We start from the raw sequence: 27,716 nt of genomic DNA, 5'->3' as shown, positions 1-27,716 counted from the left end.
ATGGATTTTAGAAAAAGGGAAGGAATCAGTGTTCCTTGTAAGAACAAAGACTATAAATAAAGCTTATATTGCAGAGTGAGGAAGTGATTGAATTTGCTTTCCACCTCTGCAACTTTTTGGTTTTAAGGAAGTGAGTGAGCCTCAGGGTCATGAAGAGGAAATTGGCTTGCTATAACCATTCCACACAGAACAACAAACAAGATAATGGGAGGATAACAGTTAGCACATTGCAGAACTTGGGAACAATGGCTCTTATTATGTAGGGTTGGTATTAAAAACTCCAACTGAGTACTCTTTGATGGTGGCCCTCAGGAAGTCATATAGATTTTTAAAATACCCCTGGCTTCTGCTATTCACATCAGCCTCCCCTACTGTCCTCACTCCTCTGAAGAATAGCCTTGCTTACTGCACACAGTGGGAAGCCCTCTTTCTGCTGAAGTTGGGATATTCACTCACCCCCCCAGTATATCAGGGTGATGATGCAGCTTTTCTGTTTGGGGATGTCCCCACTTTTGTATTCCTGCTATGAGCTCTAGGCCATTGGATAGTAAAGGCAAGTTAGAGAACAGGTGTGTTCAGTGCCATTTCGCTTTCTGGTCTTTTGGAATTAAGAATTAAAATTGGAAAAAAAAAAAAAAAAAAAAGGAGGCCAAGAAGGCAGACTATATTTCAAATCTACTCTGTACTTTTCTTCTGTATACTCAGCAGCACCACAAATCTCTCCTGCTGAGTCATGGCAGCAATTGTTTCAAGGGGAGGTAGAACCTAGACGAGAACAAAGGATGGAATATTCATGTTTTGAAATCCAAAATTTGTTCTTGGAGCTAATTTCAGAGACAATTGTAGTGAAAAGCCAGGTTTTCACTTTGCAGTCCCTAGGCTTCTTGAAAGAGAAGCTAGAAGCTTACCTTTAAATATTAACCGGTTCCTTAAAATATTGAGAAGTTAGGGGATTTGAGAATGAAAGATGGACTACAAGCCACTGAAGAGAGAATATTTAGGTGTTGAGAAGCCTGGGGAGGCAGACTAGAGCTTTCATGAGTTTCTAATACCCCTGCCAGGGACCAGGCCTTAGTCTCAGTTTTCTGGAACTGGCTGGAGCTGAACAAGTGGTTCTTGGGAAGACCACAACTCAGGGGCAGCCAATCAGCAGGTGCCCCCCTTCTGCTGACTCAGCAATGCCCACCCAGCCCCTGCCTTCTGCTAGCTAAAGATAGCTTTTTCTATCCTAACCATTACAGCCTCCAACCAATCAGCTCCCAGACTAATCTTTCCTCCACCAACCAGCACCAGATTAATCTCTCCCCCATGGAATTCCCCTAACTGTTTAAAAGGAGCTTGAAACCTCCCTTCAGGGTTGCTATTTGCCACTCCAACCAGTGGGAAACAATAAACGCTCTTGCTAAATTGTGTAGGTGACTGTTGGTCTTTCCTGGGGGCTTCTTTTGGACCCTAACAATTGGTGCATTGGCCAGGAAGCCCCCTCAAGACCCCCTGACATGTGAGCATTGATAAACCTGGCTGGCCAGTAAGTGTAGGTGTGGGTGTTCTTTGTCTTGGTCTGTCATTGTTCTGACTGTCTGAATGTCACTGTTTGGTTCCATCTTCTGTATATCTGTTCCTTGTTCTGTGTTTCTTCCTTGTGGAAGCTTGAGCTATCTGAATCTGGAGGCCGAAGTTTGCCTGACTACACTAAAGGCACCTTGGCCTTGTGGGCTGGGAGTCATCACGGACTCACTTGAGAGGGCCACTGGGTCCTTCTGGTTGAACTGGGACAGAGGGTCCCCCTGGTTGAACTGGGACATAGAGATCCTTTGTTTGAGTGGGAACACAGGTCACTCCTGTTGCAAAACAGATCTCCAGGGAGACAAGCCTTTTCCTGGTTTCTCCTTTTTTTTGTGCACCATATTAGTACATTGTGGTCTCTGTTGCATGAATCTTAAAAGTTCTTATTAATAAAACCAAACCTGAGGCCAGTTATTGGGGTGAATGCTGGAAGATCAGAGAAGCAGAACAAGCCACAGCTTCCTCACCTAGCCGGTTCCTCAGCTGATCCTGTTTCCTCAGGCTGGAAGCCTCTGAGTCCTCATCCAGATGAATCCCAGCTGAACTGTGCTGCTCCAAAGCCTGAAAGCTTAACCAGCCAAATGCTTTTAGTTTCTGGTCTTCACGCCTTATGTATCTTTCTGTTTTTGCCATCACTCCCTGGGATTAAAGGCTCACTTCTTGGGATTAAAGGCGTGTGTCACCATGCCTGGCTATTTCCAATGTGGACTTGAACTCACAGAGTTCCAGAAGGATTTCTGTCTCTGGAATGCTAGGATTAAAGGCGAATGCTACCACTGCCTATCCTCTATGTTTAATATTGTGGTTGTTCTGTCTCTGACACCAGATAAGTTTATTAGGGTGCACAATATTTTGGGGAACACAATATCACCACAGGTCTCTGTTGTTTCCTTTTTTTTTTTTTTTTTGTCTGCTTACTATATAACACTTGAGTCACTTCCTATATTTGCTAAGCTGTGGTGGCCGTCTTGTGATGGCTAGCAAGCAGTGGCACACTGGGGCAGGACTTCAAACTCCAGATATAAAAACTGGGGTTAATTGTTGCAACAGCCGGGGAAGCTGACAATCATTTTTTGCAGGATACTGACTACCAGGTGGGCACTCTGTGCCCACAGGCTGGCTGTGTAGCTGTGGCAATCCCCCCTCTCTTCCTTCCTGAGCCAAATTCTTCACTATGGACCAAAGCCCTTGCTGCCAGTTACTTCCCTTTAACCCCTTCTTATCCTGATTAAAAAAAAAATGTGCTTTTGTTTCCACAGAAAAATACATGACTTTTGTTCATTCTGATCCAATGGATTATAAATATTTGTCATCATTTAGAGGAGTTGGTTACAAATTATCATTGGTTAGGTTAAGAAAAAAACTACTATGTAGATGAATTTCTAAATGGTCTTATTAAATAAAAAACATGGAGGCAAATATAGGGGTGAAAGCCTTAGAGATCAGGTAAATAGGAATAACCACTAGCCAACCTTACATCACCAACTCTGCAGCTTCCAAATGTCATGACTTCCTGTCTACCCAGGCTTCTATTGCCTTGCTGGTCTGCCCTCTCATTGGCTATCTTAGCCCAGCTACCTCACTTCCTTGTCACTGCCTGTCTCTACAGACCTCCAGGTCTCTATGGTTGGTACTGGGATCAAAGGTGTGTGTCACCACACTTGGCTCTGTTCCCCAGTGTGGTCTTGAACACACAGAGACCTTGCCTGCCAAGTGATCAGATTAAGGGAGTGTGCTACCACTGCCTGACTTCTATGTTTACTTAAAATGGCTTGCTATTTCCTCTGATCTCCAGGCAAACTTTATTAAAGCACAGATAAAATATCACCACATTTCAGCACAAATAAAATATCACCACACTACTGCGAGTCTTAGATGGTTCAGGTTGGTACAGGTTTCTATGTGTTGATGTAAATTTAGAGTTATTTTTGTTATGGTATACGTATGTTTCTACTCTTGTTTAAAATATTATAGCCATGTGATATTCTGGACTACTGAAGAAAAGCACAAGAAGGACTTGGATAAAAGGTTTCATGTTGTCTGGGAAATAAGAAGAAGGTAGGAGACTGGAATAATGAAGAGAAGAGAAAGGAAAGAGGAAGTTATCTAAAATAAGAATGCCTGTCGTAATTAGAGGAGCAGAGATTGGAAACTGAGGATATATAGTAAGTTGTAGAAGGCCAGAGCAGGCATGAGATTTGACCATGTGATGCTAATTCTGGTTGATTTTCTTCATTTAAAAACAAAAACAAAAACAAAATAAAGCTGATGATTCTCCACTGCAAAATGTTTGTATTGGGAATGGGGTCATAATCTTTAAAGGAAAGAGGGGACTGAGGTCCCATGTCAGACTTATTAAAAATATAACATCTAATTAAAAATACAGGCTAGTAATTAATTAATCATCATGTCACAGCTGTCCAGGTTACAGGGTTCTATGTGATTGGCCTCCTATGAAATGACAAGATACAAGCTCTTAACTATTAAGAGTTTTGTAGATAAGTAAAAACCTATTTCTTAAAAATTGTCAGCAACATCTATGTGGTCTGTAAATGAAACCTGCAGTCTAAGTGCTCCTGTAATGTTTATGAATAGGAAAATGCTTATAAGATAAAAGCAAAACAAATGGGCAAGTTTGGCCTGCAAAAAGCAATACTTCTAAAGAAGCCATTTCAGAAAAGTATGGCTCAACTTTATATTTGGTATAAGGAATAGTTGCCTGTCATGGTATTGTGTTCCCCAATATGTTGTGCACCCTAATAAATTTATCTGAGGTTAGAGAACAGAGGAGTCACTAGATATAAAGGCCAGAAAATGGTGCGTGCACACCTTTAATCCTAGCATTCTAAAGGCAGAGATCCTTCTGGATCTCTGTGAGTTCAAAGCCACACTGGAAACAGTCAGGCATGGTGACACATGACTTTAATCCCAGGAAGTAATGGCAGGAAGCAGAAAGGTATGTAAGGCATGAGGACCAGGAGCCTGGTTAAACTTTTAGGCTTTTAGCAGCAGTTCAACTGAGACTCATTCCAGATGAGAACTCAGAGGCTTCTAGTTTGAGGAACAGGATCAGCTGAGGAACTGGCAAGGTGACATGGCTGTAGCCTGTTCTGCTCCTCTGATCTTTCATTATTCACCCCAATACCTGGCTCTGGGTTTGATTTGATTAATAAGACCTTTTAAGATTCATGTTACAGTTGCCATCAGACCAAGAACAGCAGCACTAATGAGGACTGTTGTATGATAATAGAAATATAAAGTTAGATTTGTTACAACATACTGTATATGTGATTCAACTTTGGTTTAGAATACACTTTATAAGGTGATAAAAATGTAAGGTTATAAAGCTCTATTCAGATTAATAAAAGCTGAGTTAGAGATTTATACCTAAGTACCTATGTCTTTGCCAAATATTTAATACCAAGCTTTCAGAGAATTTAGATAAATGGGAACATATTCTATAATAGTTTCTAGTCCTCTAAGAGGGTCCTTTTCCCAGGGGTGAGCATTTTGGCAGGTATCCCCATAGCTTATCAAGGACAGTGTTGGTTGACAGACTTCCTCAGTTCCTGCTCATAGGCCACACCCCAACTCATATGCCCCCTTTCTCCTGTTCCTATATGGCCTTGGGGATTTTCCCCTTGCCACTGTTCCTTGCCTTCTCAAGAGACAGCCTTAGCAACTTGGAGCAAACCTGTTCCATTTTCATCCACAAAATGGCTCTGGTTTCTTTATTGAGCCCATTATCTATGATTAAAAGGTTTTATTTTGGTACTAGAAGAGCTTCAATTCAAAATCATTATTTTTAGGGCTGATCCTGACAGGAAGGGAAGGAAAGTCCTGGTCACATGAAAGCTGCTAACTTATTGTAGACTGTTAAGGAGCACAAGTAAATAATCAGTCATCTTATAAATGATCAAAGTTCCTTAATTATAGTCATGTTAAGTACTAATATATTATTTATGGGTATAATCCTTATTTAGTCCCCTGTATATGTTTTTAAAATTAAGCTTAAAACAAGCAATAGCGTTTGTCTGTTCAGAGATACCTAGTAGATAGATAGTCCTCAAATACTCCAGATATCTGCAGAATATGGCATTTAAAATGTTTAATAAAAAGTTTATTGTAACAGAGACTCCAGCTCCTAGCAATGACTTCCAGGGTCTCCAAAGAAGATAGGGAGTAATGCAATGACTCCACCCTGATTGCTGATAACACTGACCACTGGGCAGTATGGTTTAATGCAACACCTGCTGTTAGCACTTGGCCCAGACTATGGACAAGCAGAATACTGGAGAATTGATTGCCCCCCCCCCCCCCTTTGCCTAGACAAAGTAAGATCAATCTTCCCCATGTTCCTTCTTCACAGGAAAAACTTTACCTTGTGGGCCTGGCAGATGAAGACTGATGCTGTCCTGATACCTCTGTCTCCAACGCTGTGGAGACCTCAGGAGCCTGGGATGGCTATCGGGTATGGACTAGCCTCTGTCATTTTTAATAGATTCAGGAGCTGCCTTGTCTGCAGTTCTGTTTACTCAGATATAATAGGTATAATTTATCCTTCTCAGATCTCTGGGGATATTGACTGACTGTAGCCTTCAGAGCAATGGGCACAGTTTCTCAGTTCACTTTGTAAATAAAAATCAGGCCACAGTCCTCACTATTCTACAACTTCTGGGTCTCTTGGTAAGAAAAGGCACATAGGTTTGTCTTACTCACAGGCTTCATATTGGGGGATAAACAGATTTCAGATATAACTTTCCACTAGTGGTATATGATAATAATAACTGCTTGTATCTCTGATAAATGATAAGATAGGAAAGAAAATTAAAAAGTCTATGCAAGTTTTGAGGATCTAAGAAAATGTTCTAAGATATGAAAGTTAAAGTAAGTCGTGAAGGTTTGAGTAGGTAGTTTATAGGTTAAAGACAGTAAGTTATATAAGGGCTGTGGATACGATAGTCTATGACAGATATATAAAGATCTGTGGATATGAAAGCCTGAATAAGTTCTAAAGGTCTCAGGAAATGATTTAAGATATAAATACAAGTTACAAAGGTATAAATAGATGATTTAAGGTAAGGAAAATGCTTTTTCCTTCTGTGATATTGTTATATTGAGGTTTTAAAAGTTCAAAATTTAACATTAACAGAGTTTTGATAAGCTAATAGAGCAATGACTACTTACTGTTTAAGGCACAAGCTCAGTTTTAGAATTTTCTTGGTTGTCTTCTAAATATATACTTGGAAATGATTCTAATCAGGTCAAAGACATCTTTGCTCAATCTATACTTGGTTCTCTGGACAGGAGGAAAATGTACATGTTTTTAACCCAAATCTGTAGCTTTTGCTAGGACACAAAGAATTCATGTAAGCTTCAGAGAACTGAGAGAATCATAAAACTTGGATCCACTTCTCACAGTTCAAAAGGACTCTAGATAAGTATAGCTTAAGTTTCCCTACCTGTGTATTATTGGGAATGATATTTCTCTCTCCTGGTCCTGGGACTCTTCCCCTTCCTCAATTACTAAATCTATAGATCTAAAAGTTGAATTTTAACTTTTTCTTCTAATTTATGTCTGTCTCAACAGATTTCCACTTGTCTGACAGACACATTCAAGCACCAGCTGCTGACTACAACCTATTGCAAACGGTTGTGAACTCTGGACTTGCTAAAAGCTGATATGGACCAGTTCAGCCAATATGATTGTTCCCTGTTTCTACAGCTGGTTCAAATGACCATATGCTTCTGATGAATGCCCCATTGTCCAGCCTTTGACTAGCCTTTTAGCCTTCATGACCCTTGACAACAACACTCCAATGTCAGCTGGAGGTAATTACAGAAGAGAATATGTCATTCCATGGGCCCTGCCCTTAATAGGCTGAAATGCTGAGTCAAAGGGAAACTTCCTATATCCAGGAATGACTTCAGTTAAGATCATGTATGTCAGGCCACCATCCATTCTGCCTAACCTCAGGGCAGAACTACTAGCTGAATTTGATGGCCAAGGATTTCTTTCCTCTCTACAAGTTCTGTCTTAGGTGCAGAAACAACTCTGGCCTCAACTGTATGCAGTCTATGAGAAGGCACCACATCTTATGTCCTATGGTTCAGGCCAGGGGACCTGGACCTGATGATCATCAAGAAGCACAGGAAAGAGACCTTGGAGCCTGGTTTGACCAACTGTCAAGATGGATTTGGTTCCCACTTGAATTCACCATTCCCACATATGAAGCCTATGGTCCCATATGCTAATTCTGAGGACTACACTCCAGAGGAAGCCAGCCCTGGACTTTGGAGGTCCATTGCACACCCACAGGACCCTCTAAAACTGAGAGTCCAGAAAGTCACCCACCTGGCTAAATGATGGGCTTGTCCCTATGATTCCTTAGCACATGCCTGCCAGGGCTTTCCAGTCAGGTCACCATGGGGGACAACAACTCCCACCTACCTTTTAATTTCACATGGAAAAATCATCAATGCTGGCTCAGGAAATTTCTTGATCTAGACTTCACATGCAGCCCCTTTAGGGACCTGGTTTCTCGATCTATATTTTGATTTGGGGATGCTTTATGGTTGGATTAAAGTATCTGATACTAAATTGCAAGAAGTCACCCATTTTTATGTTTGCCTGGACATGTTAGATAGGGCCCAGATAGAAACCTATGGGGGAAATAGTGACTGTCTCTATGCTTCATAGAGCTATGTCTCTGGGTCACACCTAATCGAAGGCCCCAAAGAATGGAAACTTTACAAGCCTATAAACTTACAAAAAAAGTATCTCAAGGATTGATATGATATACTACTTAAGGAGGGAATGAGAGGAGTTAGACCAGAGCTATGACAGGTTTCTAAAAGCTCTGCCAGGGGCCAGGCCTTGGTTTCAGTTTACTGGAACTGGCTGGAGCTGAAGAAGTAGTTTTTGGGAAACCCACAACTCAGGGGCAACCAATCAGCAGGTGCCTCACAGCCTTTTGCTGACTCAACAGGCACCCCAAATCCCCTTCTGCTGGCTCAGCAGATACCCCCAGCCTTCTGCTAGCTAAAGATAGCTTTTTATACCTTCCCATCAACAAGCCCCTAACCACTACAGCCTCCAATCAATCAGCTTCCAGACTAATATTTCCTTCACCAATTAGCACCAGATTAATCTCTCCTCCATGGAATTCCCCTAACTCTGCTAAAAAGGAGCTTGAAACCTCCCTTCCGGGTTGCTATTTGCCACTCCAACCATTGGGAAATAATAAACACTCTTGCTAAATTGTGTATGTGACTGTTGGTCTTTCTTGGGGTCTTCTCTTGGACCCTAACAGTATAACATAAAGGTAATTTTCCAATGCAGTAGGAAGGAATGGAGGGGGAAAGAGAGGAAGGCAAGTTTACAGAGCCTCAAATGGGGCGAGTTCTTGGGCCTGGAAATGGAGAAGCTACAAATCCAGACTATTTGGAAATCTTTGACTGGAGAAGGTGGGAGCATAATCCTTACTAGACCTCTGCATGGAGATGGTCATCTCAAAAGTTATACTTTCACTAGGGTAAGAATTGGGGCTGGGCAGTGGTGGCACATGCCTTTAATCCCAGCACTCCGGAGGCAGAGGCAGGCAGATCTCTGTGAGTTCAAGGCCAGCCTGGTCTACAGAGGGAGTTTCAGAAAAGGCACAAAGCTACACAGAAAAAAACCTGTCTTGAAAAAACAAAACAAACAAAACAACAACAACAACAACAACAACAACAAAAAAGAATTGGGATGCTGTGCATTTGAGGTGACCTGTAGTAATCTTCCCTTCTTACCACACATCTGTTTAACTCAGGAACATTTTCCGAGCCTCTTATAAATGGTGCATTGGAGGGTATTTAAGAATTAGACATCAGCATGTATGCAGGAAACTGTTGAAATAGGAATGAGTGGATGAAATAGCTTCAAACAAAGGCTAGAGGGAAGATGTGGGAGATCGCAAAACATCAGCTGTGTGTTATGGGATGCTGGGAAAAGTTTCACAAGCAACAGAGAAGAAGATTAGTGCCCTAAAAACAATGACTCCATGCCTGTGCTAAGGGATCAGAAAATACATGCCTGTGCTCAAACAACAAATAGGGGGCATGTGATCTTTCTCCAATGACAATGCAATTCATAGGCCTTCAGTGAACAGGAGAATGATGTTGGAGAATACCCTGAAGTTGACTTTCCATAACAGGCTCCATTTTAATACAAGAGTCTAATTTAACCTGAAGTAGTAAGATCTAATTTGGGGGTTCCACTGTGGGTAGAAAGATAGCAAAATGAGTCTGTGTTGAATAACCGTTTCCTCCTAGATTGAGACATTCCAACCTGCAGGGAAGCTCCTTAAGCAGGAAGGTAAACAATTCAAAATAGCTTCAGGAAATCCCTGAAACTGACCAGATTCACTAAACCCCTCTCTGCATAAGAGTTAGCCATAAAGATACTGAGACAAGCAAAGATGCAAAGAAGATTCTGAGGGTAGACCAGCTGCCTGGGAGAGGTTTAGTCCAGGGCCACTTGGAAAGAACACTCCACAACCTTTTGAGCTGCCTGCAGGATGTGCAGCATGGTCCAGGTTCCTGACTTTGTGAGCTGTCACCCATGCTGGGGTAGGCCTTGGTTATGTAGTTGTCTTTGAGTCATTTCTGATCCTGTAACTAACCTCAGTAACCTCAATGGTTCACCAAGGGAATTTGGTGGTATCCACATGTGGTCAGTCATGGGTTCCCCATCTGGGGTGAGTAGATGAGTATGTTTCATCTCACCAGGAAAAGTTTTGTCACACAGCAGTATATTGGGTACAGATCTGCATGGCTAGCATGTAACCTTTGACTTCACAGTATCATTATTCAAAGCTTGTTTGGGACATCTGGCAAGTTGATCTTCTTGTGTGGGTTTTCCCACTCTTTGTGTCCTTGTTGAGCTCACTCCCTGCATTGTCATGGGATTATGCAGGTCTGTGAAAGAACCCTCCACTTCCCCCACTGCACAGTGGGGGTTTCCTCCCAGACCCTGGATTAGGCACAAACCACAAGAAAACACCTGTTTTCACAGTGAGATCCTTTACTAAGCCTAGAAGAAAAGTTAAAGTGACTCCTTTCTGACTCAGGCAGAAAACAGCAGCAAATGATCTTGCAGGTATAATTTTTGAATTTATGTTACTTAATTAACATTCTTTTCATTTATTTTACACAATTTCCCCTCTCTCTTCTTCTCCTATCTTCCCACTCCCATCTACCCCACTTCCACTCCTCTGTCACCATTCAGAAAGTAGCAGCCCTCCCATGGACTTGAACAAAGCATGGCACATCAAGTTGAGGTAGGACTGAGCTCTTCTGCTTGTATCAAGGCTGGGCATGGGAAAGAAGTTCCCAAAAGCCAGTTAAATGCCCAGGACTGGTCCTGATCTCACTGCTAGGAGCCTTACAAACAGACCCAGCTACACAACTATCTCACACACATGTGGAGGGCCCAAGTCGGTTCCATGCAGGCTCCCTAACTGCTGGTGGTCTAGAATCCATTTGCTCCTATGAGCTCAGTTTAGCTGTCTGTAGGTTTTCCAGTCATGATCTTGACCCCTCTGTACAATCCCTCCTCCCCCTTTTCAGGAGGACTGTTGGAGCTGAGCCCAGTGCTTGCCTGTGGATGTCTGCATCTGCTTCCATTGGTTACTGGATAAAGGCTCTCTGATGACAATTAGGGTATTCACCAATCTGATTACAGTAGATGGCCAGTTCAGATACCCTATTCAGATTCCTTTGAGTTTTCCTGGCACCAGGTTTCTCCTTAACCCCAAAATGGCCCTGTAGGTGTAATTTTAAGAAGAGTAAAGGGGAGGGAGTCTGCTAGAATGGACTAGGATGTGGTATTATATTTTGATTGGGCATGTTAGTTAGATGAACCAAAAGGGACTTTTGGTTGGTGGACCCTGGTAGTCGGCCTAAGGAGGAGGAAGTAGTCAAATAAGGCAATAGATCTTGGTGGTTAGCTTTAGGAATGTAATCTAATGCTTTTTTTTTTTTTTTAGCAAGGCAGAGGTGTGGTGATACTTTATCTGTGTACCCCAATAAAGTTTATCTGAGGATCAGAGGAAAAATCAGCCACTATAGAAAACACAGAGGTCAGGCAATGGTAGTACATGCCTTTAATCCTATCACTCAGGAGGCAGGGATCCATCTGGATCTCTGTGAGTTCAAAGCCACACTGTGAACAGAGACAGGTGTGGTGGTAGGTGCCTTTAATCCCAGCACTAGCCACAAAGGTCTGGAGGTCTGTACAGACAGACAGGAAGTGACAGAGCTGGGCAGAAAGAGGAAGTGATGTAGCTGGGTAGAGAGAGGAAGTGAGATGGCAGAACAGAAAGGCATATAGGCGTGGGTAGACAGGAAGTAGGTCTCTTTGGCTGAGGATCTCCAAGTGGTGAGAATGTGGCTGGCTTCTTTCTGCTTTTCTGATCTCTCAGTTTTAACCTCAATATCTGGCTCTGAGTTTTTTATTAAGAAGGGCATTTAGCAATTCATCTACACAGAGGGAATTGGAGAGAAAGGCAAGTCCTGCCAGAACCACATGGTCAAGTGGGCTAGTGTTCCTTCAGTCTGTCTCATCAAACTAATTGTAAGCTTTTAGACCATGGGCACCGTATTTCTTTTCTTCTTATGCTATAGATGACAGCACAGAATTTATCCCTGGTGCATGAACTGACTTTTTGGAGACCATTCCCTATGGAGGGATACCTTGCTCAGCCTTGTTGCAGGGGCAAAGCGGCTTGGTCCTGTCTCAACTTAGAATGCCAGACTTTGTTTACTCCACAAGGAAGGACTTACCTCTCTGTGGAGTGGAGGGGGGGCGGAGTAGGGAGGGGAGTGGGAGAAGGGGAGGGAGGGCCAACTGTGGTTGGTATGTAAAATGAAAAAAAATGTTTTTAATTAGAACAAAAAGACCTGAGGAACTCTGGTGATTAGTAAACTTAGTTGTCAGAATCGAAGGACCTTTTCATCTGCATTTTGGAGACAGATCCCATTTGCTACCAGTTGTGGAGTGTTTAACATATACACCACTCTAAGGACCTTTACATGTGCCATTTACTATGCCCCAGAACTCTGCAATAGGGTGTTATTGTCATTATACCACAGATAAGTTTCTGAAACCTGTGGAAGGTAGGAAAGTGATCCAAGACGCCAAGGCTACTCATTGGTTGCCACCACTCCACTGTATCTAGCTCTGTATGGATATGCATGTCTTTATTTGGAGGTGGCCAGATGACTGACTGCATTAGAGAATAGTATCAACCAATTCCTCAATGTGTACACGGTCACTTCTCAGGACGTAAGTTTCCCTATCTACTGTGTATTTAACCATCTGCAGATAATTTTTAAAAACTATATCTGCTCTAAACATTTTTCCTTGTCATTATTTATAAAGCAATATATCACAAACACTATTTACATAATATGTACATTGTATTCCATATTATGAGCAATGTAGCAGTGACTTAAAGCAAACAGGTGGGTGAGTACACACTACATGTAAATATTATTCCATTGTGTATAATGCTCTTGAACAGTTGCTGATTTGCACATCAGAGATTGTAGTGGGGCCAGTTACCCATGGACATTGAGAGGAAACTCTACCAAAGTGTTGTTTTAGGAAGGCCTTGGAGGAGGAGTGTTTCAGTGAATGTCAGTAATTGTCCTAACCAGGAGGAGTGAGTGCTACATTACTATAGTCCCAGCACTTGTGAAACAGAGGGAAAAAAGAAAAAGAAATTTGAGGCCAGCCTTCGATATAACTGCCAGATGCCTCTCCCTTAAGGACTCTTGACAACTGATAATATGGAAACGATGAAATCTATGTTTTTCTGCAACAACAATGAAAATACTAGCAGAGATTGCCATTGTTGAGTTGTTGGTTCTGTTGGCATGGGAGATGCTAGTGAAGTGTCGTAGAGGCTAGGCCTCCTGTGTGTTTCCCTTTCAGAGCTTCTTTACATCAGTGGCCTGGAAAGTAGACTTTCATCAGCTGTGACTCTGTGACAAGCCTTGGCCTTCTGTTCCAGTTAGACCTATAGGCAGGAGGGAGAAGAAACTAAGATTCCATGAAGGTGGAACACCTGCTGAGGACTGCCAGTCCCTGTACCAGTCCATGGCAGGCAAACTCCTATATATATATACATCTGTGCCTGTGTAGCCTGGAGGACTTAAAGAAGTCATCCTTTGGTCAAGTGCAGAACAAACTGGACTGACTGTCTTCCTTTGGCCAAATCTGTGTCCAGAGTGTTATTTTGGAATATCACTCTTGCACATCAATGTTGAGCCTACCAGGGAAAAGATATGATTGCCAGGAGTCTGGAAACCCCTGTAACATGAAGCCATAGGAAGGATGACAGAGACAAAGGGAACTTTCACAATATTTTTTTCCATCTGATTCTGTAAAACAAACCTAGCTCTTTGCTGTTGCCTCTGTTCAAAATGGGAACAGGGTCTCTATTGTTTAAAAGTCACAGCCCTTATCTGGGCTGTACTATGTGCACTATGTGGTTGGGGTTGCTTTTCATGCATTTTGACTGGCCTGTGTTCAGGCCATATTGGCTGTTTTGCATATTGAATGTCATCCCTGGCTTCAGCAGAAGAAAAAAAATTCATCAAACAGAACTTCTTTCATAAGAACATGTTAGGATAGTCTGTTCCACCTTCAATTTTTTCCTCCACTTTTTTGGGGGGGGTCATATTTCTAATTTTGTTTTATGGAGATAATAAACATCAAAGCTGGCATTGTCAATGATCTTATACCAGAAAAAAGACCAAATGAGCCTCTTTGCATGGCCTCTTGGGGGAAAGTAGACTCCCTGGAGGGAAGAACACTAAACCACATGTCACTCATTCCACAGTTACAGAAATGTTGTTTTCTCTGGTTGTGATAATTTAGAGATTAAATGTTGAAAGTGTGACTGGAGACAGCTATGATTTGTTCCTTCATGTACATTATCTTGTTTACTTCTAATCTTGCAACCATCTCATTTAGAAAGCCATATAGTTTGTCTGGTATGCCATTGTGTTGAGTTGTGTGGGCCTCTGTATAAATCATGTCACACAGAGATTGCCTTCATAAGCTGGTCCCTCACCTGGCCACAATCCCCAGGAAAAAAGAATGCACTTTGTTACATTTGAGTGGAAGCTTCAAAATCGGTCTTGGCTATTTTCTATTACTTAGGCCCCTCTAACCTTCCCTTAGCTGTAGTTGAAAAGTTGCCTTTGCTGGGCTCAACAACATCTTGTGCCCTGAACCTTTATCAAGGGGAATATTCTCTAATCATTTTCAATTGTGTGAAGGCTTGGGACCTGACACCTAGCCACCTATAATACACAATATCATGACTGCCTTTTATTTTCCTGCCAACTTGTCACATCCTGGCTGTTGGAGCATCATATTTGTTGCTCACAGGATCCCAAATGTAACTGTGATGGATGTATTGGTGATTAAGCTCATCTCTATGTAGTTTTGAATTCACTGGATTTGTTTGTCCTGAGGGCTAAGTAATTGACTGTATGACTCCTAAATCTTGATTAGAATACTTACCCTGGCCATTTGGACTCACATCCTTTTGAATCTGTTGATGGTCAGATGGGCTATTATTATAAACAATAGAAAACAAAATTTTGAATGAATAACACACTCCAGTTTAATATTTTGCTATGCCCTGGGAGGTCTGGCTAGCTCTCTTGTTGTCTTTGGGACCTCAGATGCAGAATATGCAATTAATTATACTATTTAGATCTTAGCAGAAAAATTAGCATGTGTCCAACACAGAAACCCTGCTGTTTGTTTGCATGAACTCACTTCCCTTTTACTTTCCATCTTCTTCTGCTCTCAGATAAGAGGGAGCTGGAATGCACGATGCACCAGAAGCTTAGTTAGAGAATCTGACTCAGGCTTCGAAGCACTGAGCAAAGCATAGTTTGAGGGGACTCTACAAAGGTTATGTTATTCAGATTCACTGATGCTACTTGCAATCTGGTCATGCTTTCTGCTCATAAGTGATTATGTTTCCTTCTTGTTTTAATTTACAATACTGTGCTTCTCTGCTGAGTTCAGTGGATGTTTGAGATCATAACCTAAGTTGCATTTCTTTTTAGTTCATGGTAATGATCCCATTTCTAAACTCACTCAAGATATAAACTAGAAAATTCCAACATTGCAACAAATAAGAAAAAATAATCAGTAAAATGGTGTATATATCATTTTATGAAAGTTCTATGACTGACAGAGATAAAATTGCCTAGAAGACATGTTTTTCATGTCTATTTCTTTGTCTTCTGTAACCTGTTAACTAGGTCCAGATTAAATAACTCAATGGTTCAGTATATTCATAGTTTCCAAACATCTAAGACAACATTAATCTGAAAGTAACAAATTAGCTCTATTCATTTAAAAATTCTCATTGCTCTTCAGAGAGTAATCTTTGAAATTTCGAGTCATTGTCACACCCAAAGCGCTCTTTGAAGGGAAGCTGAGAGGTGAGGGAGAGAGTGTATGTTTTAGTTAGGGGTTTCATTGCTGTACCATGACCTCGGCAACTCTTATAAAGAAAACATTTAATTGCAGTGCCTTGCTTACAGTTACAGTCCATTGTCATCATGGCAGGGAGCATGGCAGCATGGAGGCAAATGTGCTGCTGGAGCTGGAAGTCCCACATCTTGACTCAGAGGTAACAGGAAGTCTACTGACTGTCACACAGAGGGAAGCTTGAGAAAAAGACCTCAAAGCCCACCCCTACCGTGACACCCTTCCTCCAGCAAGGCCACAACTCCTAATAGTGCCATTCCCGTTAGGCACTGTTCAAAGCACCACAGTGTACAGCTGATCATGTGACACACTTCTGAAATTACAGAGCTTAGGAAGTAGAAGAAGGAGGATCAGGAGGTCAAGGTCAGCCTCAGCTACACAAGGAATTCAAGGCAAGCCTGGGCTATTACACACAAACACAGACACAGTGTATCCTGTTATATGTTTTGGTAAATCTTAGGTTGTCACTGACCCCAGCAGCCATATTTTGCCTGAGTAGTAATACATGAATTTTATCCGCAAAGGCAGCTCAATTGGAAAATTGTGTGGAGTCATGAAATTTGTACCAATTTAATCATCTCTTAAGGGGCTCTTGAAAGACACAGTTAGTAGAGGAGAAAGAAGCAGCCAGTAGAAATAGAAATAAAGTGGCTCAAAAAAGGAAAGGCAGGTTGATGTAATTTCTTTGATACCTAAAATCCATCCTAATTTTCTTCAGACTTAGCAGTATTTGAATTGAGACAGATATCCTTGCATGTTTTTGCATCTAGGAAATAAATATTAAAGCATCAAAACAACTGCCAATGAAAGCATATCAAGCTTTTAGCTAGAGCCAAAAGTGATTATTACATAGTGTATTTTTCCTACTTGCATGTCTATACACCATTCATATGGTATTTTGCCTACTGGTATGTCTGTGTAATACCTACTGGTATTTCTATGCATTGCCTGCTGAGGCCAAAAGAAGTCATTGGATCATCGTCTGGTGCTGGAGGTTACCGATGGTTGTTAGTCACTATGTGGGTGCTGGGAATCAAACCTTGGTCCCCTGGAAGAGCAGCCAGTGCTCTAACCTCTGAGAAATCTCTCCATCTCCCCAAAGTGATTATGTGAACAAAGTAGACTCCAAATTTAGTCATTGATATTTTAAAGTATAAGTAATCAATAAAGACATTCTATCAGTAAATGTATGTTGATGTTCTGCATGGCTAGAAAGGAATGGCAGATTAGACCCTTGGAGAATCCATGCAGTCAAAAGGGGATGAACATAACTGATTATTTTTAACACAATGGCCATGACTGCTTTGTGCACCTTCAACTACGTTGGCAGGATGTAAGGACATTTCCTTAGGGGGAAAGCTCAAAACTGGTGGAAGTATTAGTGTAATAGTCCCCATTGGATGTCAGTTTACTATATTATATTTTATGATCTGCCTTGAAGCTAGATTATATGATGCCTTCCGGTTCATGGTCTGAAAATGGGTGTGATATGTCACTTATGGGCAATGATAGTTATGGCTACAGATGAGTTCATTTGTTCTTTCTGTGGTTGTCTGAAGCCCATAGATGCTGTAATTTGAGATGGAAAAATCACACAGTACAATCTGGATTAATGATTCACCCCTGGTGAGTGGATGTCTCCAGAGAGCATCTTGACCCACAGGAGTCTTGGTCAGTAGGCCTTTGTTTTAGTTAGAGTAGAGACACCATGACCATGGCAAGTCTTATAAAGAAAAACATTTATATGGGGTGGCTAACAGTCCAGAGGGTTTTTTCATTATTATCATGGTAGGGCATGGCAGTGTGCAGGCAGACATGGTTTTGGAGAAGGAGGTGAGAATCCTACATCTCGATCTGAAGGCAACAGAAAGTTAACTGGGACACTGGGCATGATTTAAGCATATATGAGACCCCAAAGCCCACCCCAAAAGTGACACACTTCTTCCAAAAAGGCCATACCTAATCCAACAAAGCCACACTTACCAATAATGCCACTCCCTATGAGCTTTTGGGTTCCAATTACATTCAAACTACCATGGCTGAGAACTTCATATATAGAACAATTGGGATTCTTGAAGTTGGACTTACATCAGGAAGGATTTGAACCCTAGTCTGTCTATTATACTAGATAAGTTATTTTTTGTGTTATAGCACATTGTTTTTTTAAAAATGTAAGTGTTCAAAATTGATGGGTTTATTCTTTGTTGAAGAAGAAGAGAAGAAAAAGAAGAGGAGGAGGAGGAAGAAAAAGAAGAAGAAGAAGAAGAAGAAGAAGAAGAAGAGAACTCAACTTTGTAAGCATGCCATAAAAGACAAATGAGATAACTGCTTTGAGATGTAGTTTTTATTTCTATTAGACAATCATGAAATCAATAGGTCAGAAGATGATTGTTAATGAAAAGGTGGTTGTTTAAGGGAAGGAGGCATCAAGGTTGGCTATCTGACAGGAGGGGTAAAGAAAAAATGTTGCTAAGAGTCATTATTGTTGTTTCCATGAGGAAGAATGGGCAAAAGACCTGAATTGACTAGTTTAAATAACTTCACTGACCCCTGATATAAAGGGACTTTCTTGAGATGTAGGAACGTCCTCTTTCATCCTGCTTTGGCGCCAGGACAAATAGGAAAGTATCATAGTGGCCAAAAAAGGAAGTAACTGGGGCTGTGGACTGGTTGGTTTGCATATGAAATGTAGCCTTCTCTTATTATCTCTAAGAATTAATTAACCCTATGAGGGACAGTACCTCCAGGTTAAACAAGGCCACTGATAATTAAATGTCCAAATGAAAAATCAGGGTCACCTCAACATGTACGACAAACACCTAAGTGCAATTGTGGCTGAGAGCACACACCAAGACTAATTTCAAAGCAAGTTGAGACACTGGGGTTGTAGCTCAGTTGGTGGAGATCTTGCTTGGCCTTTGTGAAGCACTGGGTCCTGTTTCCAGCTCCTTATAAACTTGGTGTGGTGACTCAGGTCTGCAGAAGTAGGTGAGAACCAGAGGTAGAAGGATCAGTACTTCACTGTGAAGTGAGTTCTTGGCCAGCTTGGCCTAGAAACATTTTCCACTGTTGTCTCCATCTCATTACCACCACCCACACCAGAATTGTGAGCTGAATGGAGCAAGTCATAAAAGTTGGAGAGGCTTACGAGATACTTAGCAATCACATCTTTACAATGTGAAACAATTCCTTTAAACTGTGTTTGTAACTATGTGGCACACATACACATAAATACACTAGGGCTGGGGCCTTCAAAATGTGAAGAAAACTAGTGGTAACTGGGTAAAAGACAGTAAACTGCTGACTAAGGGTTACATGTAAGCTGCCACATACAAAAAAGGAGAAAGCTGTTTCTATGCAAATGACCCATAAAAGTTTATGACTGTCATGGCTTGGTCCCTGTGAGTTCCTGCCTGGGCACTACACAGATTGAGAAGAAAAAGAGAAGTAATTTTCTGCTTCCATCTTGCCAAGTGCTTAGAGCGTGTAAGACATCAGGTCTTCAGTGCCTGCTTACTTACCCTTACAAATACTTAAAGCAATATGCACGTTCCCTTGGAGAATTTTTATTAGAACCTGTAGTGGATAGCCATCCTAGCATTGACCTGGAAGTTCCAACCCCCATTGAGGCTTCGGTAATGGTCACGCCCACAAGGCAGGGCAGAGGAGGAAGCAGAAGACCCAAGATCGAGAGGAGGGCTCTTTCTCTCTTGGTTCTGGGACGCTGGACGCAGGAGGTAGACCGAGCAGAGTTCTCCAAAGAACACCGCCAGACTGCGCTATACCTTTGCCAGACCCTACAACCTATCCCTTTATTTGTAAGTTACTCCACAAAATAAACCTCCCTTTTAACTATGTGGAGTGGCCTTAATAATTTCACCAATAAGAACCTATGTGGACTTACTCTCAGTCCAATTCACAGTCTCCTATCTGGCATCTGTAGTGATACAGGCATTGTTTAAAAGGCAACAGTACTGTGAAGAACAAGAAGTTCTGCCTAACGTTCAACAACACACGCTGAACATGGGTCCTATCACAGCTGTGGATTGGGGTCTGGAGGGCATCCACTGGGATTTCTAGGTTCTGATGTCTACCATCAACCATTAACGTGAAGGCTACCATGTTCAAGATGGGTGTGGCTGGGCTGGGGCTGTTGTGACCAAAGATGAGAGACAGGGTGAGGGAAGTCCCTTGACCAAGCAGGGACCCCACAGCCTGGATACTGGAAGGGAAGCTGCATGGGGTCAACTTATCCATTGCATGAGGTCTCCCAAGGATGTAGAGTTCCAGTAAGCACCATAGCACTATCTCTGAGCTTGGTACCTTGACTGCATAGATTCCCCAGAGATGCGGGCATTTTGATGGTGGGAGCTGCAAAGCCTCAGAAAATTCAGTGGGGAAGGTAAGGAACTGGGAGGACAGGGTTGGACTCTCAGCTAGATCTGTTCTCGCCAGGTTCAGAGCACTCTGAAATGATTACCCATGTGAAAATTTCATTCAACTCCCACCACAGACATCAGTTCCACCCACACATCAGCTCTCAATGTTTTTCTAACTTTATCCTTCTCAGCTTCTCAATTATAAAATGCAGGGTTTCAACAGATGATCTATAAAATCCCAGACAGTTTAATAAAATTCTGATTATATAATGCTTTTGCTTTCTAAATCCCTGCCTTATCAACTGACTCAGAGGAGAAACTTGGCCTAATCCAAATATATATATATATATATATATATATATATATATATATATATATATATGTCTGTTCCAAGATGTAAGAAATATCTAAAGGGGAGAAAGAAAAACTGGGACTATAGGTATTTTAACATTATAGCACCTCTTAAATAAAGAATTAAATAAGAAGGTATTTTAATTATATAGAAAGTATAGAAAACAGAAAAATGTAAAAGTTTTATGTTATTTTAAAATTATTTTATTTCCATATATAGGCATCTGATTATGCCATTCCATGGTTTATTCTTCATTCAACAGTAAATTTTTAAAACAAACCCACATGCATCAAATGTATGTATCATTTTTTATCCTACAGGAAATATACTTGAATTTACTTTTAATTTGAAATATATTTATTTCTATTTTTAAAATATTGTTTAGCAGGCATAGTGTTGTCTTCAAGATTTTCAACCTTGTTTGGATTGTGTGTGAAAAATGAAATGTATCCAGACTAAGGGCCAGCAGTTGAGTGGATCAGAGTAAGGGAGAGACAGAAACATGAATTAGTTAATCAATGAGCTGCTGCTCTACACCAGCTGGACGATGGCATTGTTAGCAACAAGACCTAGCCCAGTTGTTTTCAAAGGTCTACACTGGCAAAGAGCAAAGAAGGACAGAAGGAGGGAGGGAGCCAGGCCTCACAGCTCACGGGTAAGATGATCTATTTCCCTCTTCTGCTGCTTAGGGCTGACCTCATCCGAGGGACCTAATCAAACAATATCGCTTTATACTCATTTTTGCAAAAATCTTTGCATGGTACGAAGGAGATTATGAGAGTCATTCTATACCCCATGCAGAATGTTTTTATTTTACAGTGTGGTTTGGAACCAGGGTGTGAAATTCTCCTACGCTGGAGACAGAGAAGAATGGAATGTTATTTCTCAATTGGGAACACAATCTTAAAAGAATGATCAGCTTTTAAAACAAAACTTCCCCCACTTCTAAAAATCAGAAGACTGGAGCAAGAGGGTAACACCCTGCCGCAGTCCACTGAGTTTTCTCTTTTTCTTTCTTTCTCCGCCTCCCTACCCAGGAGAATAGCTCTATTTTCTCAATTCCCTCGTTCCTTTCACTGCTTTCTTTCTGTTTGGCAGTGGTGATCAGTTTACCTTCGAAAGATAACCTGAAAGGATTTCAAGATGTAAGCATGGGTTCCTTCTGTTTTACCGGTATGATAAGGGGTTAAATCTAAGGCCACTGGACAATGTCCAGTTGTTTTTTGACGTAACTCAACCAAGGCTTAAGCACGATATCAGGGTTTATATTCATGAATGAATATTTTTACTCTCATAAATATTATTGGTGCAGATCAATACACATCAGCCCAAAGAAGTGAAATCAGTATCATCTGTAGAGCCCAGTGTGCTCCTCACACCTTTCCAACCCTTCATTCCCTCGGAAGGCAGGTTGCCTGAGTCAGGCTAAGAAAAGCGGGCAGCTTGGTTGTGAGCCTTTGCTCAGCAGCTGCAGATAACTGCCCTTGTGGAGAGCGCTTAATCTCTCTGGGTTTCACTTTACAGCTCTGTGGAAAACCAGTACAGCAATATTAACTGAACTCTGAAGTGATTTGGTAGAAAATAGCAAAAATTATAGAAGACAAATATCATGTGCTAGGCAAACATCCAAGATAATTCTCTTCCTTTTTAATGGTTTTGAATCTTGGGTGTTTGTTAAACCAATGATCCTTCCTCTGCACCATCATTTGTACACACAGCGCAGAGCCTCAGTAGGATGAGTGGGAATCCTCTGTACTGGCAATACCTGCTCATCTTTAATGGTCTCAGTTTGCAGCTTATAGCATGCCGGGGGGGGGGGGTGCCAGCTGATTATCACAAAACTCTCAATAGCCAGCTGCTAAGACCCAGCTACCTACAGACTTTGTCACCATGCCTGCCTTCCTTCCTTCCTTCCTTCCTTCCTTCCTTCCTTCCTTCCTTCCTCCCTCCCTCCCTCCCTCCCTCCCTCCCTCCTTTCTTTCTTTCTTTCTTTCTTTCTTTCTTTCTTTCTTCTCTCTCTCTTTATTTTATTTATTTATTTTTATTTTTTAGTAGGAAAAGAAGTTATTGATAGTGGTAATGGCACATGTTAAAACATCTGGAGTCTAGAAAAGATCTGTTTTTTTTAGAACTTTCATTATTTATTCATTTAACTTTAGTACATGGAGCTCCTTTTCTGGGGTCTCTGTTTTCTATTTGGGGAATTAAGGTTATAGCCTGACCAAAAAAAAAAAAAAAAAAAAAAAAAAAAAGCCAGGTCTGTGTTGTTACTTGGGAGATAAATACTGGAGCCAGTTAAGACAGTATGCGGTGCCAAAAAGAGAGCCCAGGAGGGCTGCAGGAGAGTCTGTCTGTGAGGAAGTACGATAGACTGCAGGGTCACAGACACCCTCTGAGCACCTGCAGCTGTTCCACTGATGGAAAAAGGCTGTCTGCTGTGCCACCTCTGCCTTCAGCCAGCACTAATGATGGTCTCTTTCTTTTTTCCCTTTCTTTCTCTCTGTGCTGTGGATAGACCAGCACCTCCACTGGTCTCTACTGGCTCTCCTCCCCTTGTTTGCCTGCAAAGCCACAGTTACATTCTTATACTTCAGTCACATTGATAACCAAGTACACTCTTGGTTTTACATCATTAAAAAAGTACTTGAGGAGCTGGAGAGGTGGCTCAGAAGTTCAGAGTACTTATGGTTCTTGCAGGTGAACTAGGCTTGGTTCTGAGCACCCCATGGTGGCTCACAACCATCAATAATTACAGTTCCAGGGGATCTGAGTTTCTTCTGACCTCAGGCTACTGCATGCCATACTTGAGCTGAAGAGATAGCTCAGCGGAGAGGAGCATTTGTCACAAAAACATGAGGGCTGAGTTCAAATCCTCAGCACCTATGTAAAATATCAAGCATGCTCATGTGCCTGTTACCCCAATTCTATCGATGCAGAGACAGGAGGATCTCTAGGGCTTGCTTGGCAACAGCTCAATTCCAGGTTAGTAAGAAATCCTGTCTCCAAGGAATATGGTGTAGAGTGATGACATCCTCCTTGAACCTCACTGAGCACAAAGGCAAGCACATTTACACACATGTGCATGCATTAAACACACACACACACACACACACACACACACACACACACACACACACCCCTCTACCCCATCATCTATACACTAAAACCCTCCCCATGTACGACATCAGTATCTTCTGCTCCTTTTCACTGGGATTTCCTTAACATCTTTTGTTCTAACTTGTTTCTCTTTTGGAGGCAGGCTAACCATGTTTTCACCCTCAGCCCTCCCTGAAGCTTTCTCATCAAGGTCCCTGATAACCACAACTCTTATAAAATTGATAGCTGGTTTTCCAACCTTGAACTGTCAGGAGTAATAACAGAGTTGCTTACCACACTCTTTGAAATATCTGTAGAGTTAAAATGTGTGACAGCCTTGGCCCAGAACTTTGCCCTTCCCACAGACCATGCTTCTCTCATGTTTTCTCCATCTTCATTCACTGTTTAGGTTACTTCAGAGATTTCAATTCCATTTCTTCATTCTGACTCCTTATCCTCTCTTTCTAGCTCAGAGACCCAGACTCTTATCTAAGGGTCTGTCTGTCACATCCAAGCACGAGCCTGGTAGTGTTAGACTTGTCTCAAGGGGGGAAAAGGACTGGGAATGATCAAAGAGTGCCTCTTTAGAAAAATAAAACAAAACCACGGAATAATGTGGGGATTAATCCATGGAGTCTATTTAATGATCAAAGGAATTTATTTGGGGGTAAACTGACAATCATGGGAGATTTATTGTAGGGTCCAGGAAAGCTGAGCTATGTCCCATGCTGAATGGCCTGGTCCAAGATCTTAGCAGAACCACAAGATAGCCAAGAAGAGAGGGCGTTCTAGGTCTTAAGGGTCCTCGGTGGCCCCGCCCCAGGGGCTAGTACCTCAAGGTCATAGGTGGGTATAACAGCTGCAGCTGCCTCACTAGGGGCGATGCTTCAGGGCATGGCTCAAACAGCTATCCACCACATCTCCCCCTTTTGTTTAAATAAGAAAGTTCTAACCTAACACAAAACTATATACAATAGGAATAATTATCAAGGAGAAATGAAGGGTAGTGAATAAATCCACAAAGACCCAAACGCAAAACATCAAACAAACAATGGCAGCAAAAATATTGCAGCATTAGAAAGTTATTTGTTCCATTGACAAGACAAGAACTGCGAAAGAAGAAAAGGTTTTATGATAGAAATGGATACTTTTGGTTTTGGACCACTGTCTTCAGGATTATTGGCCATCATGGTACATGTGGCAACATTTCAAGCAATTGTTAGAGGATTAATTTTTATTTTACGGCAGTGCAGAGTTAGAAAAAATGCCTTTTATTCTCCTCTGGTAGCAATGTTGACATCTAGAGAGATTCAGGGGCCTTTTGAGGGGCCTGTATGCACGTGGGTGAATCCCATTTTTTGAAACAGCTTCTGTCACAGAGGAAAGTAATGGGTGACTCATGGTTTTGTCTATCCTATTTATGTAGAAACGTGTTTATGTCATTCAAGAAATATTAAATTAAGCTTTGGCAGAATGTCAGCTAACTCCTAACAAAGTGAAATTGAGCAGATCAAATAGTGTGATGTTTTATCAGATATAAAAAAAGATTAAGGTGTCTAAGAAGGCTTAAAAAGCAAACAGTATATAAACAAAATAAACAGTAGTAGATATTTGAGACATTTTACCTGGTATGATTTGATATGGACATATTTGAGCTCCTCATAGTGAAAAAATACCAGCAAGCTGACATCATTTGTTACTTGAACAATGTGAAAATTGCTATTGTAAATTAGTTTATCTAAAACATCAAAAAATAACCCAACAGAGACAAATTGTCTGGTACACTAAATTTAGATATTCTCTGGGTTGGTTATGAAATTAAATTACTTGTTATTGGATAGGCTGATATTTGATATGATTTGATTTGATAGTGCCAAGGGAAGATTCAGAAAATCAACATTGTAAGGTGTATATTGCACGTAATTATAATTAGAGGATTGTTTTGTACTCATTTTCTATTTAATATATAAATAAAGTAAGAAGCATTGACAGTTTCAGACAAGAAGATTTAAAGAAAGAAATCAGAAATTTCTACACAGGTGAGCTTCTTCTTTTTAATCATAGTTGTTAAAGGCAAGAGCAGACATGGGTATGCCATGCTTAGAGAAGCTAAAACAAGTGGGTATACATGTCTTTTAAATATGTCAAGTCCTCAAGTCCCACAGGCCATGAGTCTAGAAAAAACAAAGTCACTGGGCAAGGAATCTTTAGGAGTTATTTTGAAATAAGCACAAGTTTTAATGAGTCAAAATTTTGTATGCTCATGAATCTGAGCATGAGAGACAGTATTCTGTGAAGATTAATGAGGAAGGGAGGAGGCAGTAAGGTCAATGATCCACATATTTATTGCTTGGGCATTTTTCCTGCAGGGCTCCTGGACTGCACTTATAAAAGACATGGCTGCTTGGCTGATTAGAGGGTCACTTGCTAAACCACATACATGGTTGCCCTACTGGTTTCTGATGGATTCTTCATTCTGTCCTTTGTCTCTTCCCTTTGTGTTACTTGGGCCTTGAGAATAATACCGAACTCTTCTAGAAATGGTTTCTGTAGTTTTGAGCCAGTCAAAGAAGACTCTGAGCTTTGCCAGCTCTCTCTTGTGATATGTGTCTGCCGTGGTCCTCCCTAGAGACTCTCCATCTCTGATGCTCTGCCTCGGCCCTCTTGACATCTGCTTCAAGCCACTGCTTCCTATCTCAGGAGAGAAGCTAGGGACTTTGATTTATAAAAGGGTACTTTTCATTGAAGCCAGAGTTCCTTTGTGGCTTTTATATACAACCTTATCTGGCTCTGGAAAAGTGATCTGCATGATAGATGTGAACAAATGAGTTGGTTGACTGGCTATTTCTTCTCTTAGGATCATTAGTTTCCCCCCAGTTGACTGGGAAGTCTGCAGATTTCTACCTCACTGACACTTTCAGCAGCAAGGAAGAAATTAGTCCCAGGGTATGGCTGGCGGGAGGCCTGGAGCAGGTCAAATGTTACAATGATGTTGGAAATGTCTAATATACGGGAACAACCTTCTCCTGGAAGGGTTGCGCTTTATTGAATTGCCATTTGCCTCTCCTGATGTCCCTAGACTGGTTCTTTCTGAAGCTTTGTTTCTGAAATAGTGTCCTTCCTCCCCTCTGTCCTTCAGACCTTCATCTGACATCATGAAAGCCCTGGGAAATAAAAATGCCTTTAATGGTCAGGGCTAACAGGAGGAACCACGGATATCAAATCTTTGCCAGGAAGTGGCTTCAGACACTTGGAGCCTGGAGATGGCAACCTTAACCCTGGTGTTGCCCCAGGTTCCTGTCAGCATGAAGTGAGTTCCCACAACTGAGCTTAGGTCGCTGACAGAGTGCAGAATTCAGTTCACATGACTAGACTTGGCCAGCACGCACTACTGGTCTCATCTCAGTGCTGAGGCAATTAACAAGTCCCACTCCATGCCTCTGTCATCCTGGTGACTTTCTGGATTTAATTGTAAATGGTCTTTCCTTCTCCAACTTTCTGTTTTCTTGTGTCTGTGGAGTGATTCAAAGCCAAGTGCTGGGAGTGAGCTCCCACTGCAAAGGGGAGCAGCAGGCTTTGCTGCCTGTGAAGGCTCGTTCACACCAGGCTCACTGCCTACAAAGATGTGCTCACACCAGGCACCAGAACTGGTCACATTATGGAGCTTGTTAACTTCAAATCATTTTCATTGTGTGTGTGTGTGTGTGTGTGTGTGTGTGTGTGTGTGTGTGTGTGTGTGATACATTTTACAGAAACCCAC

The sequence above is a fragment of the Onychomys torridus genome, chromosome 6 (genome assembly GCF_903995425.1).
Source record: "Onychomys torridus chromosome 6, mOncTor1.1, whole genome shotgun sequence".
NCBI classification, from domain to species: Eukaryota; Metazoa; Chordata; class Mammalia; order Rodentia; family Cricetidae; genus Onychomys; species Onychomys torridus.
This window is presented reverse-complemented; position numbering follows the sequence as displayed.